This window comes from Rhyacophila brunnea, unplaced genomic scaffold (assembly GCF_057557595.1).
Source record: "Rhyacophila brunnea isolate RB1 unplaced genomic scaffold, BYU_Rbru_1.0 scaffold_1, whole genome shotgun sequence".
Classification (NCBI taxonomy): Eukaryota; Metazoa; Arthropoda; class Insecta; order Trichoptera; family Rhyacophilidae; genus Rhyacophila; species Rhyacophila brunnea.
In genome coordinates, this window is record NW_028232751.1 from 31,025,588 (window position 1) to 31,042,240 (window position 16,653).

Below are 16,653 nucleotides of genomic sequence, written 5' to 3' on the forward strand. Positions count from 1 at the left end.
CAATTTATGGCTACGGCCGTATGTTGTAGCTTAACCACTGGGGAATGACAAAATAAATGGCGTATTTCAAAAAAACACTACCTTATTCTTAGGTCAATAATTATTATAAAGCAATCATTATTCGTAGGATCTTTATCACACTTGAATGGTCAAAGACATAGCTTATAATCGGTATCATTAGAATTATTTTCAAATGTGTTAATCTTGCCCATTTTTTAAATAATAAAATGCCTAATTCTTGTGAAATTTGGGATCACAGAGATTATTAATATAATTTTTTATCGTAAATATTTCACTATAATGTGAAAATAAATTTTAGTAATGGTTTTATAAATGCGTTTAAAAATTAATAAATCTAAAAATCTTAACACCACTGCACATGGATGTACTGAAATATGACTATATTCTAAAACATTCGATCGAGAGGTTTAAAAGAATACTATTTTATGTAATAAAAATACTTTATGCAGTCATTAAATGTTTAAAATGAATATAAAGGATAAAAAGGCTTCGAAATTATATAAATAGATTATCTACAACGTTTAAGGAATGCCCAGTACCATGCTTTGAAAATAACATAAAAGCTTCATTTTAATCTACGCAGAGCACGTGGGCCGTTAAGTCTCCGTGCTTTTCTCTCCTATGGCACTTTTTATTAAATTATGTCTTTCAGTAAATTCAGTCTAAGCTCACTTGAGAGGGTAGTGTTCTCAGTCTTGGGTATCTGCTCCTGAGACATTTCCAGACGTAAACAACTTCTGATGTTTCACATCCATACTCGATAAGACCGAGTGTAGTGCGGGGCGGGTCGGTTTGGAGGGTCCATGTTTGTGTTATCACTTACCGTAAATGAAAGATAGCATATTTATTACCGTGTCCGGAAACTTGTACGTATGCAGTTCGCCGTATCACACTTCACCGTGAAATGTTGTATCGGAAATATATGGCCGTATATTAAAGACCGTCTAACCTCTTTGAGTCGTGTAGTACTGACAAATTCATGTCTAAATAAAACACGGTTCCTTCTTGTCGGTTTACACTTTACCGGAAGCCAGCAGCAAACAAATGTTGTAAAAATCAGCTATGAAAATTGAATTAATGTTGAATTAATGTAATCATATTGAATCTAATAAAAATGGAAACCGTATGGTATACGGTCATCTCTTTCCGATAAGAAAACTCACGGTGAACTATGCCTCTGTGAAATGTTTTACGTATAATTTACATGTAACCATCTATTATAGTGGTCGTTCATCAGAGCATTGAATTATTATTTTTTTTAGAAAATTCTGCGGAACCCTGAGAATTAATCGCGGCGTTTTAGGGTGCCAGGGCGCATACTTTTAAAACCTCTGCCTTAGACCATTATTATGTTAGCACAACACCGAATGTGTCTTTTATGCCCGAGAAGACCGAAGGTTTACGACATTGTTATTTTTCTGATTTTTTCTCATCCGCGTTAGATTGTTTGTACCTACGTCCAAATTAACTTACCTAACTTATTGTCAATAAGAAAAAATAATCGAGGTACTGAGGATTAAATAAGTACCTACGAGTAGTATATAAATAAAAAATAACTTAATAGCAGTTTCCACATCACCTCATATCACGTGAAACATTGACTGCTTTGTATGAAAAGTTATAAGCATTTTATTTTTAAGAATCGATTACACTCCATTATCTGCTGTATATACAATATAATTCACAATTTTGTAGCGCGTTATGGAAATTTATTTTTGCAAGAGGTGCTTATAGACAGAAAAATATCAATAGTTTGATATTAATAATAATATGAATGGACCATTTGAGAACGATGCCCTATTTACGAATTTTTAAAAACAGTAATTTAGAATTTTGTTTATAATACAGATGTCAGAAAATAATTTAATGATTTGTAATGCTGATCTTCTTCTGGTTTCTTTCATCTCATAAATGGTCGACTAGCAAGAAAATATTAACAGAAGTACGAGGGTGGGTCAATAATTCCTTAGAAAAAAGCATTAAAACAGTTTTTATTTTTGTATTTTTTTTTTATTTCTCAACATAATCTCCTTGGAGCTCAATACACTTGGTTAGACGTTTCTCAATTTTTTTTAAACCGTCAGAAAAATAAGTTTTCGGAAGGTCCTCAAAATAAGCATTTGTCCGATCGATGACTTCTTCATTTGAAAAAAAACGTTGTCCACTTAGCCATTTTTTTAAGTTTAGGAAAAGGAAAAAGTCACTGGGGGCTAAATCTGGCGAATACGGTGGGTGGTCGACCAATTCGAACTTCAATTCTTCAATTTTAGCCATTGATCGTAAACATGTGTGAACACGGGCATTTTCCTGATGAAAGAGGATTTTTTTCCTGTTTAAATGAGGCCGTTTTTCTTCAATTTTGTTTTTTAGCTGGTCCAATAAAGATGCATAATAATCCCCTGTTATTGTTTTTCCTTTTTCCAAATAGTCAACGAAAATAATTTCACGTGCATCCCAAAATACAGTAGCCATAACCTTACCAGCTGATTTTACGGTTTTCGCCTTCTTTGGACATGGTTTGCCTTCGCAATCCACTGATTTGACTGTTCTTTCGTCTCGGGAGTATAGTGGTGTATCCATGTTTCATCTACAGTCAGAAAGCGACGAAAAAATTCATCCGGATTGCGTTGCATGAGCGACAACAGGGCTTTAGAGGCCACCACCCTATTGCGTTTATTGTCGACTGTGAGCAAACGCGGCACCCATCTTGCAGAAACTTTTTTCATGCCCAATTTGTCATGTAAAATAGAAATGACGCTACCTTTTGAGATCCCTGTAACCTCAATTATCTCACTCAACTTTAATCTTCGGTCACTTAACACCATGTCGTGGATTTTATTGATCATTTCTGGTGTAGTCACCTCTACAGGACGTCCTGAGCGTGGTTCATCCTTTGTTGATGTACGACCACGTTTAAATTCATTTAACCAGTTATAAATAGTTGCAAGTGAAGAAGCAGATATGCCGTGAACTAAATCCAACTCATTTTTTATTTCCTTTGCTGTTAACCCTTTTATATTAAAATGTTTAATAACAGCTCTAAACTCAATTTTCTCCATTTTCCATTTTTCCATTTTCCACAAGCAAATTTTTTTTTTAAATGTACGAGAAACACCCAACAACCCGACCAATCTGATTGAAACTTCGCAGCATACTGAATCGGTAGTGCCGCTGCATGAAAACAAACCGCTTACAGTACTAGTCGCGCCACCTGTCGGCTTTTCTAAGGACTTATTGATCCACCCTCGTAATATAATTAATTTTATTTATTTAACTAGTATTTACTTAAAATATACGCAGTTGATCTGAATTATATAATATGCCTTATAATAAAGACATAATATTATTACCTTTTGATTTTTCTTATGGTTTTTACAATATACATAAAAAACGCACTGTTAATTTACATGGAATTTTCTACTGGTTTAATAGTGTGAAATAGACGAGGTGAAAGTTCTGACATTACTCCAGCCGAATGTAGTAATTACATAGAATATTGGATATGATGATGGAGAAAATGAAAGGAACCTAATAAAATTTTAATGAGAATAATGATTGATTTTAATGATTGTATGTTATTATTAACACTTATATGGAGGGTGTTAATGTTTCGATCAATCACAGTTTAGCCAGAAATATCCCGGAATGGAAAATACTTTTAAAAGAATATGTTAAAAATCTAACACGTATAAAAATAATGGCTGGGATCTGAAGAATCACCAATAAAAGCTAAAAAAAAATATCACAAATCCAAATCTAGAGAGACAATCTTTATTTATTAGTAAAAAAAAAATCAAAAACTATGCCACTATATTTGGCAAGTAAGTAGATATAGAATCATAGAGTTTACTTAATATATATTCTATTTAAAATATTACGTAACCAGGCATGAACAAAAATTAGCCATAAGCGCGAGTGAGAAAGCATTGGGCACTCTTATAATGTATGCAATATGCGTCCGAGTAAGATAAAACACATATGAATAAAGGAGTTAGGTTTTAGAATGTGAAGACGGTAAAATAAACAATAGTTTGACGAATCCGCTTAAGGCAAATACTGAGAGTACGCGTTGTTGAAAAATAATATATTTTGTGTGCAAAATATATAGTTAGTGGTAAATAATTCTAGTGAATTATTTATTAGAAAAGATAGTTGACTATCAATGTTGTTTTTAAAAGTGGTAGTCATACTGAAAAGCAAGATTATATTATAACGTTTCATATGTATATCAATAATATTAAATTGAAGTTCTACTGTACGCCAACAACAACAACAACAACAACAAACTGATTCATATAGCCGGACAAGACAGTATCTCTTTAGTGTTATTTCTCTGAGATATATAGTTAATGAATAACAATGTTGTTTTATTATTCATTAATCGGTATCTGGTTCATTCATAATATTCAGATTGCGAGATTTGAAACCGGTCCCTCAGGAATGCAAACGTGAACTGCTAAGCCTATCCTTTATATTTACAATGACAGATAAAAACCTTATAAATATTGCACCAGACGTACCTATTGTTTAAGTACAATTTTCCTGACACTCTTACTGTATATTTTACGCAATTTTCCATAAGGGTGAAGCAGCATTGTCTTAAATTATTTCACGAGCGTGAGAACTATCGTAAATTAGAAATCGCTCAACGAACATAAGTGTTAAATATGCAAATCCATTCTAAGTCAATTGGGAGGTCGATCGTCAAGGTTCGACAGCGAAACCCCAGGGTTTATGTACTTACAAACCCTTACTAACAAGAGAGCGATTAACTGGTTGTGAAACCCTGTACCATATGAGGGTTTGGGTACAACCTTGTCCCTTTGTTTGTTGCTACAATATAAATATTTTATGCGTACGGTTAGTACAATATGAGAGGCACGTCGTATAAATTTGTCGCTAGTCTACATGCGTATTGTTCAGACGCAAATGCATGAAAGATAATAATATGACGCGACGTCACAATGAAACTTTGCTCACGATTAAGTGGACTTAAACAGAAACCAACCAACCCACATGACAGACAAACTGAAATGAATTAAGTTTCATAAAACACAAATTTAATAATTCGTAGTTATTTTATTAATCATACGTAATTTGAAAACATATATATCTACTATTTTTTTTAAAATGACGCCCAATTGGTGAAATATATTGATGTGAATCCAATGGATACGGGTTCGTATCAAGTTGAACTTGATATTTTTTTCAAATATGTTTTCTAGTAGGTATATATCTGAGGTGTTTTCAAATAATGAAGGTATGTTTATTACATTCTCAAATTTTGTAAATTAGTCATTGAATTAAAAAAAATCTTTATTATTTTATTGATGTTTAAATATGTTGCTCGAGCAAATTCTCCCCAACACCCTTTAAGAAGTATAGACAATAATATTTAGCAGTGGTGAGATTAATATGCTATTAAAACAAGAGCCAAAATGATCGATACAAAAATACCTTGTTTGGGCGGAAGATCGAAAGAGAAGAACGTGTCGTATGTGCTAGAATAGTCATATTATTTTTTGATGTGTAAACAACTTTGTTTCCGCAGAGTCCTGTATCTTGGCAATCCGCACTATGTTTTACATACGTCCCGGATTGGCCCGAATATCAATAGTTGTCGGTGTTTTTGTTGGAATTTTAAAATGACCTGGATTTGAAGTTTTCTATACGCATCAACGTTTTTTTACATGTTAAAAGCCGACCGGCTCTTTTGAACAAGTTGACGTTTCGTGAATACGTCCGTATTAACTGATGGTGTATTAAGGCTATACGTATTTTGATCAATATTTGTCGCGATTAACGTATTATTTCGCGATGAACCAGCAAAAAATATTATATAAAATCTTTTTTAAAAAAATATCGTAATTATTGTGTGTAGGCAGGCAGGTATGTACCTATAGCCTAAAGGAAGAATATTTCTAGATAAATGTAATCATCCATTGGTACTAAAAAAGTATTCAAACGCTAAAACACTGACAATAAGGAATGACAAATGGGAAAAAATCAACCATATATCAAAAAAAAGTCATAGTACCTGCCGCCATACTGTGAAGATCTTCACGAAATATGCACCATCCTGTAATATATTATATTTTGGTATAATTCTATATACGTAGTCAAAAATGTCAAGTCAGTATTATATTATACAGTAGTAATTTAAAACTTTTTAATCCCATACATTTACGAACATACGCAAGTATTTCATAAAAATATTTGACCTATTGAGCTTCAAAATCATGTATTTTCAATAAAAAATATCTTACTTCTAAAAACATCGTGTTTATTATTCAGTATCCATTTATTAAAAAGTAAAAAAAAAACCATTTGACTTGACAATATTTTTATTGAAGTTTTTGTTTCAATTTAAAATTTAGCAAAAAGTTGATAGATTTTACAAACTTAAACATTTTTGCCAATTTTCGTCATTGCATGTCAATATTTTTTGTTAAGACTTAACAACATTTTTACTGATATTGACAGTGAATTTTATTGTTACATTTTTTTATCTCTATCACTCTGTTTTTTTATATTCTTTGCCAGTTTACTTAATACTTATTGCATACGACAGAATTTCATAAAACTGTTATAATGTTTACTTAAACTTAATTAGGTACCATATTTTTTTGGAATCTGGTTATGCTAGTAAATAATTCTTGAACAAAGTTTCATTGATGGCGAATATTTTTTTTCTTTAATCACAATTCTTTTATTTTGACTGTAATTATTTTATTAAGTTGTTAAAGTAAAATCAAAGACAATGATATAGTTCGTGATATTAATAGTGTATTTGGACAATGCCTAAACTTACTTTGATATTAAATAATATTAATAATTACTCTGATAATACAAAATTGAAAACGTGTAGAAATTATACCACTTAACCAATTCGTGTTTCTCATAATCCGATGAGGTTTTTTTAAGCATTCGATTTTACGGCTAATTAAATTATTCAAAATAAAAAAAATATATATAATTTAATATATAATCTACTTTATGAACTCTCGTGTGGTCAATTTTCCGTATTCCTAAGATGTAACAAATTAACACCAACCCCGCCCGCGCACAAACGTCCGCTCCTCGCCTGACCTTAAAATTATTCTGTATCGATGTATGTACATGACGTATATATTATACAATTTTAATTTGTATGTGAGGCCTGGGAAAATGTCTAGGTACAGTGTATGTGTATGTGTATTATTAGTGGACTCTCGAGACTTTTGTCGCAGTGTTGAGTGGTTACGACATGGATTGCGGACTCTTAAAATCTTAAAAAATATATATTAAGAAGTGCAAACGGTTAAAAATGTCTGAATCATCTTCGAACTTTGTAACAAACACATAGTTAACGCGACGTGTAAAACGTATTGTTGTATGCCGTAGTGGTATCTCAAAAGAATTTATTAGCGGCGTAGAATTACTATCATCATCTAGATCTAGGGGCGGCATTTTATATGAAAGTATGGTGAAAAAGTATGGTGAAACAGGTTGGTAATCAATTTGCGGCAAAATTTCCACGTTAACATTATATTATATGGGTACGTTATAAAGATCAAAGTAAATCCTCCGTGATGCCTTGCATTTTTTTTTATCGCGTCGCCATTTCTTGTGAGTTATCCGTTGTTGTCGGCATGCTTCATTCAGTTGTATGAGGAAGCCAAATCGTTGCCTATTTTTACTTTTAATACATCTATGATCCAGATATACTGAGGTAGCCGCCAAAATAAATATGTCCCAGTTTCGGAAGGGTGAATAATAATAGTAATAATAAAGTTAACATTAATATTAAGGGAGCGGAAGGCAATTGGTATGTTCGAGATATTATGGTGTTGGCGCCGAAAGCTTCGCATTTTTTGGACAAAGCACCGGACGAACCAGTCAACCATTCAGAGACTGCAGATAAAAGAACGGCTCTCGACAATATACTTATCTGAAATGCATTCTGCAGTTTTTCGAATACAGTACACTCTCAGTAAACAGCCACTCGATTATCCGACAACTACTATAATCCGCCGTTATTTTTACTAGTTGAAAGCTCAAAATCAAGCTCTATAATTCGCCGTTATTCGTATATCAAATTCAGTAGTCCGCCGTATAGTATGTATACACCGCAAAAGAAGCTTCTCCCTCGTCAAACGTACGTTCATCACAAAGAAAGTAATGCACCAGGGAGGAAAGTGCCCAAGGACCGCATCACAATTATGCCGTGATCCAATGCAACCGGGAAACACAAGCTGAAGCTTTTGGTCATAAAGAAAGTCAAGAATCTTAGATCATTCAAGAATAACTTCCTCACCGAACAACTTTACTGGTTGTGACAAGTGATTTACCTTTTGATATGTAGTTACCTAGAGGCGGTAGGTTATATGAAAGTATGGTGAAGCAGGCAAGTATGATGAAAAAGTATGTTGAGGCAAGCTGGTAATCAATTTGCGGCAAAATTTATTACATTATATTATATTGGTACGTTATAATGACTAAAGTACTAGGTCCTCCGTGATGCCCTGCATTTTTTTATCGCGTCGCTATTTCTCGTAACTTGTCGGCTATTGTTGACCTGCTTCATTCAGTTGTATGAGAAAGCAGATTCTTTACCCCTCTTTTTATGTAATACCTCTATGGTAATTACATAATAAAGTTAGTTTATAAATATTTATAATTTAATACGTCATACTTGATTTTGATTATAAATAAAATCGTAAGTTGCTAGTACAAATTTCTCAATAAAAATTATTTTAGCGAAATACCTGTTTTAATTTTAACCATATTTTATATATATGCACCATAATCCGCCGCTTTCACTAATTGGACACTTGTCTGGTTTTTGGGGTGGCGGATTACTGAGAGAGTACTGTATATTGTTCGGCGCGGACCGGACAACAATGTATTATGGCGCATTGGCAAATAAACAAATAAACTTTACAGGAAAGTTCAGTATCATATTATACTACATCAAATTAGACTACTTCACGGCTCTCTGCTAGCACCGTCTCACGTTAACTTATTTTTCAATTTGCCAATATAGACCTAATGGTTAAATACATAAGAGCCTCGAAAATACATTGTAGGCTTAAACCACGTGCTGCAAGATATATCCAATGTCCGTTTATCATGCACATGTGTAGATTTAAATAACTCCCTGTTTGTGAGTGTGAATAAATCTAAACTACTGAATATCTTTTGAGACCTGCATCCTGAAGAGCTCTCTGCTATTCACCAAACTGGTGAAAAATTTCTGATATGAATATTGATGGTATTGATGTATTATTGTATAGGTATTGATGACTGGTGCCTCTTTAGTACTATTTTCTTAAGCTTGTGATTTTGTGACTGTGACTGTTTTTTTTTTTAATATTATCTCTATACTATCGCCAACACCCTGCCGTCATACGAGTGACTAAATGAATTAGCAATATTATTATAATTCTAATATTCTTAATATTCTAATAATTCGTATACATATTAATGAGGACCTTCTTGATAATTTATTGAGGGCATATTTAATTACCTATTTTAATAAACAAATAATCATAATATTTAAAATAAATAAATAAATGGATAATAATCATTTCATAATTACTTTTATATTCTATTGTCAATGTTCTTTAATGAATAGTTAATAGAGTGATAAACAATTTTCTTAGAATTTTTAAAACAAAATTCCTTTTGAAAAGTGAAAAAATATAATCGAATTAGACAAGATCGCTTAGTTTGTCAGTGAATCTTTGAAAAAGCTTTAAAAAACTTATAATTTCAAAAACTAACGAGATAATATTATTAATATTGTGTTATGATAACAAACGCTATGGAAATGCGTAAAAAGTAATTTAAAATAACGAAAATAATTTGATTAGGCACTTGAATTTTGCTTTATAAAATAACGCTTGTCGAAAAAAATGTAATTTACCATTCTCTTTGAAAGCAGAGCATACGTGCATTCAAAATTTATCTCAATAGAGATTTTTTTTAAAGTATAAATTATTGATCGTTTGCTAGAAATGATCCAGTCGTGAGGTTTGAACTCACGAGTCATAAAAATTGAGGCGAGTATTCGTTACACTACTAATGGGAAAATTTAGATAAATTTTATTGAACAAGACATGTGCTTTTGACAGTTTTCGCTAGTAATATTATTGAACGAATGTATCATTTTCAAATAATTTTGTAAATAAGAATAAGAAAAGTGCAAATAGTTTTGTTTTATATTTTTCATTCGCTCGTATGACGAGGTGAAGGGGGAAAAACAAATATATATATGTTACGCCGAATGTGCGAAATTGACTATTACATGAAATGGACTAAATTTTGGCTAATTCATGTAATAGTCAAGCCTGTTGCCTTATTCATGAATTAGGTAAATTTTCTGCCGAGTACGTGAATTCGCCAGGGTATGGAATTCTTAAACTGTCAACATGACAGTAGAAAAGTTAAATTTAATACGGATGGTTTTATTAGTTATAATTGGACATAATATAATATTATTATTATTAGGTTAGGTTAGGTTAGGTTTTGTAATTCTGAATTATTCAACCGAATGTCCATTTTGCGTTTAGCTAACAAGTGTCAACAAACTATCACAAACATACAATCGACCATTGCACGATTGATACCCAAGCACGAAACAAATCGCGATAATACCTTTTAATAAAATTCTTCCGTTATCATATTATAGTTCTAGATTTTTTTACGCATAGTAAATGGATATGAACGTCATTGTAGTTATTGATTGGTATATTTTTATATTATAATCAATGACATTTGACGCATTTGGTTAGTTTGATTAGTTGCAAAAAACACCACCGGAGCGCGACCATCTATTTTGACCATAGATAATATACGTACATTTTGACCAATGCATGAGCATTTGACACATTTAGTTTAGTTGCAAAAAATACCACCGTAGCGCTACTATCCAATTTGTCCAATGCATGAACTAGACAGAAAAATTGCTACCGAATTCACACACTCTCCAGATATTTTGTCTAATTCATGAATAAGGTAACGGGCTTGCATTTTTCATGAGTTAGGCAAATTTTAAACAAGCCAATTTCGCACATTCGGCGTAACATATACATATAATGGACATATTATTTCCTGAAATAACACGACATGTATTTACTATTCAGATGCATCTTATTCGGTCGAAATATTTGAGCAAATCACTCAAATTCAATTCTTAAAATATTCCCATACTACTTACCACGTACGATAGCGCCCAGTTGCTAGTGCGGGCAGCGGATTCGATTCCGTAGGTGGGAAAAGAAATATGTACGTCATGTTGTTTATCCATGTTTGATCCAGTGCAAGGGTCCAATGAGTTAAACGTATGACTAACCACAATGTCTCGTAAAATAACTGTTAAAAATAACCTTCAACTAAGGCGTATTAAAAATCGTATTATATTATTATTTATTATATATAAATATATATACTTCCTACATATATGGAAATATGCTCTGCCTTAACAATAAAAATGTATTTTACTTATTGCGTCGATTTATCATAATATTATTTTATACTAGAGTCGATTATATTAGTAATTTGACACAGTATGACAGCTAGGAATCGAAGAGACGGGTGAAGGCCAATCTCTAGTAATAAAAAAAAATATTATCGTTATGGTTTTCAGCCGTTCTAAAGTTCCTTTTTTCAGCGATTGTATTCATATTCGAATGTCAATATTGTCGATGATGAGGTACCTGAACATTAATCAATGGATCCAACTACGCCCAGGGGATATCAACCAACATACAGCATATTAATTGTAGTAAGATTTTCATTAGGGAATATTTGAATAATCTCAAAGGCCATTGTATGGGCTTATAATTAATGCAAGATGCTGTTTGAAGTAAATATCTCGATAACTATAATATAGTCCGTTTCACTTGAGAATTCGATCATTTACGGCCGAAGAATCGAATTAAATGATTAATTTTCACTTTTCTCCTAGTTTTCAAGCCAGTGTTGAAGATTGTGACTCCTTTTAAATGTCTATATTGCTTCCATAGTATTCCTTATTCATAATAATAATATGAGCATTGCTTGTAAACACTCGTTCTGTAAATGAGTGGATTAAAAGCAAAATGGCTTCGCTGCATGACTTACATATTATTGATATATGCGCATAAAAATAATGATATAATTATTACGGGGTTTTAGGGACTATTATAATTTTTATAATATTATCTTAAAAGAATTTACTAATCTACTTTATTCATTTTATAAATTAAAAAATATTAAAGTTATTTGACCATTTTAAAGAATAACTGTTGTGCATTTCAAAAATAGAGAAAAGACCTTTTGCTTTTAATTTACTCAAATACATGACCGTGACTTTGCAATAATTTCCCTTATTGCAATGTGGTTAAATTTTTCAACCATACCTATTCATCATTATTTTTTATAATATAATTGGTCAATTTTAATATTCTCTAAAGCCAAATCAGCAAAATTGTATTAACTGTATTGTATATGACTTCAAATGCAAATATTCATGAAAAATATTCCATGTGTTGCCATAAGAAATTCAGAGTTCTTGAAATTACACGAAATGCTTGAAACGTAGCTCGAATAGATTCATTATTGTTGTAATACATTTTAACAATTTGTATACCCTGTTACAACTTTTATCTTTCCGTGATGATTTTCCAAACAATACTGAACACAAATATTAATTTTGGTGGGAATCAGGGAAAAAATGCTCCTATGACGTTATAATAATTATCTATAGTACTAATTTGATAACTGTAATTAAGTAAGCTCATTTATGAGAACTTTTACAAGGATCCAGCGGAATCAATCAATGAAACAAAGTCTTTTGAGTATACATTATCTGCTAACTAACTAGCACAAACATACGGAATGTGTAGTTTACTTCATCGATAGTAGGTAGGTATTGGTAACATTTCAATTTAAGATTCCGGACCAAGTATCGAACCGATCCCATAGCTTATCAAGATGATGCCATGAAAGCGCATACGTCTCCACGGGAACACTATAATTATACTTCTGACAACATTATCATCATTGATAGTTATCAATAAACTCCTGTGCTAAAGTCTCACTAACTTCTTTGATGCATCTTGAGAACAATTAAATAATCTCAACTAACAAAAACTGCGTCGTACCACACCCATTTCAAACGGACAAATTCCATGGTACAAAAGGTGAAGCGACGCATATTCATGACAAATTTACAGCAGCTCAATTCCAACTATTTAACTCCATAACATCTTTTCGTTATTTTTCTTGATCCGATATACCTAACTCCGATGGCATCTGGAACAAGTATGTATACACAAAACAGTTACCGTGATTGAAAATTAACACTTACAACACGCGACTGACATGTTTTTAAATATTTATATCATTTTGGTATTTGGATAACCAAAAAAAAAGATTTCGTTAAACAGGAATTAATTATTTATAATATGCTGTATCGTGGTCAGTAAATATTGTTGTATTATAATATTACCTTTATTGGAAAATACATTGGTTACTCAAAGATATTTGATAACTTATAGGGGTGTAAGACTAACTAAAATATAATAAGTGTTATTATCTATCTCACTCTATCTAGTTGGTTACACTACTGAGGATTCCGTAAGATGTATTACATTTGATAGTTCATACCTCGAGTTAGTTAATTCTTGGAATGCTCATAGCATTTTTACCACATTGTATATTGATTTTGGAATTAAGTGTTACGTTAGAATATAACTTTAAAATAAATATTAATACTATCGACCGAAGGTACTTGATGGAATTTGAATTTAAATTCTAATGGATTTAAAATAAATGTTGCCTCACACGTATCCATGAGTATTGAATTTATATTTGAAGTATCTCATGGCATAAATTAAACAAAATAGCTATATCAATAGTTAAAACACCATTAGAGTATAGCTTCATCATTTTGCACTCTTTACTACAACTGATACGCCTCTTTGCGTGATCACCTCGCTTACAATTATATAAAACGATATTCTCTTGTATTAATGCAATATGTTTTACTAAATAAATAAATAGAAGACATATTATGTAAAATTATTATTTTTATAATACATTACAAAAATATTACTTCATTATCCTAGAGCCGGAGTGCAAAGGTATGAAGCGTATACTCTACTATTATAGTAGGTACCTAAAAAACAGATGATCATCGCTTTTATTTCTTCGATATTTTGTCACAATCTTTTGATATTCTGTTTACAAGAAACCTCTTAATATTAGATTATTGCGGATTATTACGGCTGTAAAAAAATCCTCTTGGTATTGAATCATCACCGATTTTTTTAAAAAAAAAAGTAAGTATTATTCACAGAAATATAACATTATATCAGACCTGGGAAAACTACAGCCTGCCAAGTATTAACGGCCCACATGCTCGTCGTAGGTCAAAATTGAGTTTTTATTGTATTTTCAAACCATGATCCTGGACACTCCTTAAACGTTGTAGATAATCTATTTATATAATTTTTAAGCCTTATTATCCCTCATATTTATTTTACATGCTCAACGTAGGTCAAAATGGAGCTTTTGTTCTATTTTCAACATTTGATGACTGCATAAAGTATATTTGTTACATAAAATAGTATTCTTTTAAACCTCTCGCTCTAATGTTTTAGAATATAGTCATATTTCGGTACATAACTGTGCAGTGGTGTTAAGATTTTTTACATTTATCAATTTTTAAACGCATTTATAAAACCATCAGTATAATTTATATCGACATTATTAAAGTGAAATATTTACGATAAAAAATTATATTGATAATCTCTGTGATCCCAAATTTGACAAGAATTAGGCATTTTATTATTCAAAAAATGGGCAAAATTACCACATTTGAAGATGATTCTAAAGATACTCATTATAAGCTATGTCTTTGATCATTTAAGTGTGATAAACATCTTATGAATAATGATTGCTTTATAATAATTATTGACCTAAGAATAAGGTAGTGTTTTTTTGAAATACGCCATTTCTTTTGTCATTCCCCAGTGGTTAAGCTACAACATACGGCCGTAGCCATAAATTGACAAACTACGAGGGTGGGTCAATAAGTCCTTAGAAAAGCCGAGAGGTGGCGCGACTAGTACTGTAAGCGGTTTGTTTTCATGCAGCGGCACTACCGATTCAGTATGCTGCGAAGTTTCAATCAGATTGGTCGGGTTGTTGTTTTTTATTTTCGTACATTTAAAAAAAAAATTGCTTGTTTACAAAAATGGAGAAAATTGAGTTTAGAGCTGTTATTAAACATTTTAATATAAAAGGGTTAACAGCAAAGGAAATAAAAAATGAGTTGGATTTAGTTCACGGCATATCTGCTCCTTCACTTGCAACTATTTATAACTGGTTAAATGAATTTAAACGTGGTCGTACATCAACAAAGGATGAACCACGCTCAGGACGTCCTGTAGAGGTGACTACACCAGAAATGATCAATAAAATCCACGATATGGTGTTAAGTGACCGAAGATTAAAGTTGAGTGAGATAATTGAGGTTACAGGGATCTCAAAAGGTAGCGTCATTTCTATTTTACATGACAAATTGGGCATGAAAAAAGTTTCTGCAAGATGGGTGCCGCGTTTGCTCACAGTCGACAATAAACGCAATAGGGTGGTGGCCTCTAAAGCCCTGTTGTCGCTCATGCAACGCAATCCGGATGAATTTTTTCGTCGCTTTGTGACTGTAGATGAAACATGGATACACCACTATACTCCCGAGACGAAATAACAGTCAAAGCAGTGGATTGCGAAAGGCGAACCATGTCCAAAGAAGGCGAAAACCGTAAAATCAGCTGGTAAGGTTATGGCTACTGTATTTTGGGATGCACGTGGAATTATTTTCGTTGACTATTTGGAAAAAGGAAAAACAATAACAGGGAATTATTATGCATCTTTATTGGACCAGCTAAAAAACAAAATTGAAGAAAAACGGCCTCATTTAAACAGGAAAAAAATCCTCTTTCATCAGGACAATGCCCGTGTTCACACATGTTTACGATCAATGGCTAAAATTGAAGAATTGAAGTTCGAATTGGTCGACCACCCACCGTATTCGCCAGATTTAGCCCCCAGTGACTTTTTCCTTTTCCCAAACTTAAAAAAATGGCTAAGTGGACAACGTTTTTTTTCAAATGAAGAAGTCATCGATCGGACAAATGCTTATTTTGAGGACCTTCCGAAAACTTATTTTTCTGACGGTTTAAAAAAATTGAGAAACGTCTAACCAAGTGTATTGAGCTCCAGGGAGATTATGTTGAGAAATAAAAAAAAAATACAAAAATAAAAACTGTTTTAATGCTTTTTTCTAAGGAATTATTGACCCACCCTCGTATAATTGAATAATGAAATGTTTAAAATAAATATGAGGGATAATAAGGCTTCAAAATTATATAAATAGATTATCTACAACGTTTAAGGAGTGTCCAGGATCATGGTTTGAAAATACAATAAAAACTCAATTTTGACCTACGACGAGCATGTCCCCCCTTAATTACATTTCAACGACTTTTTAAAAATAATTTTTGAATACATGTACCTACATGAATTGCACCGTCGAGAAGAAATCTGTAAATTTTACAACACTCTTAATTTAGGCAAAATATTTGAAAAAAAAATAGAATGCTC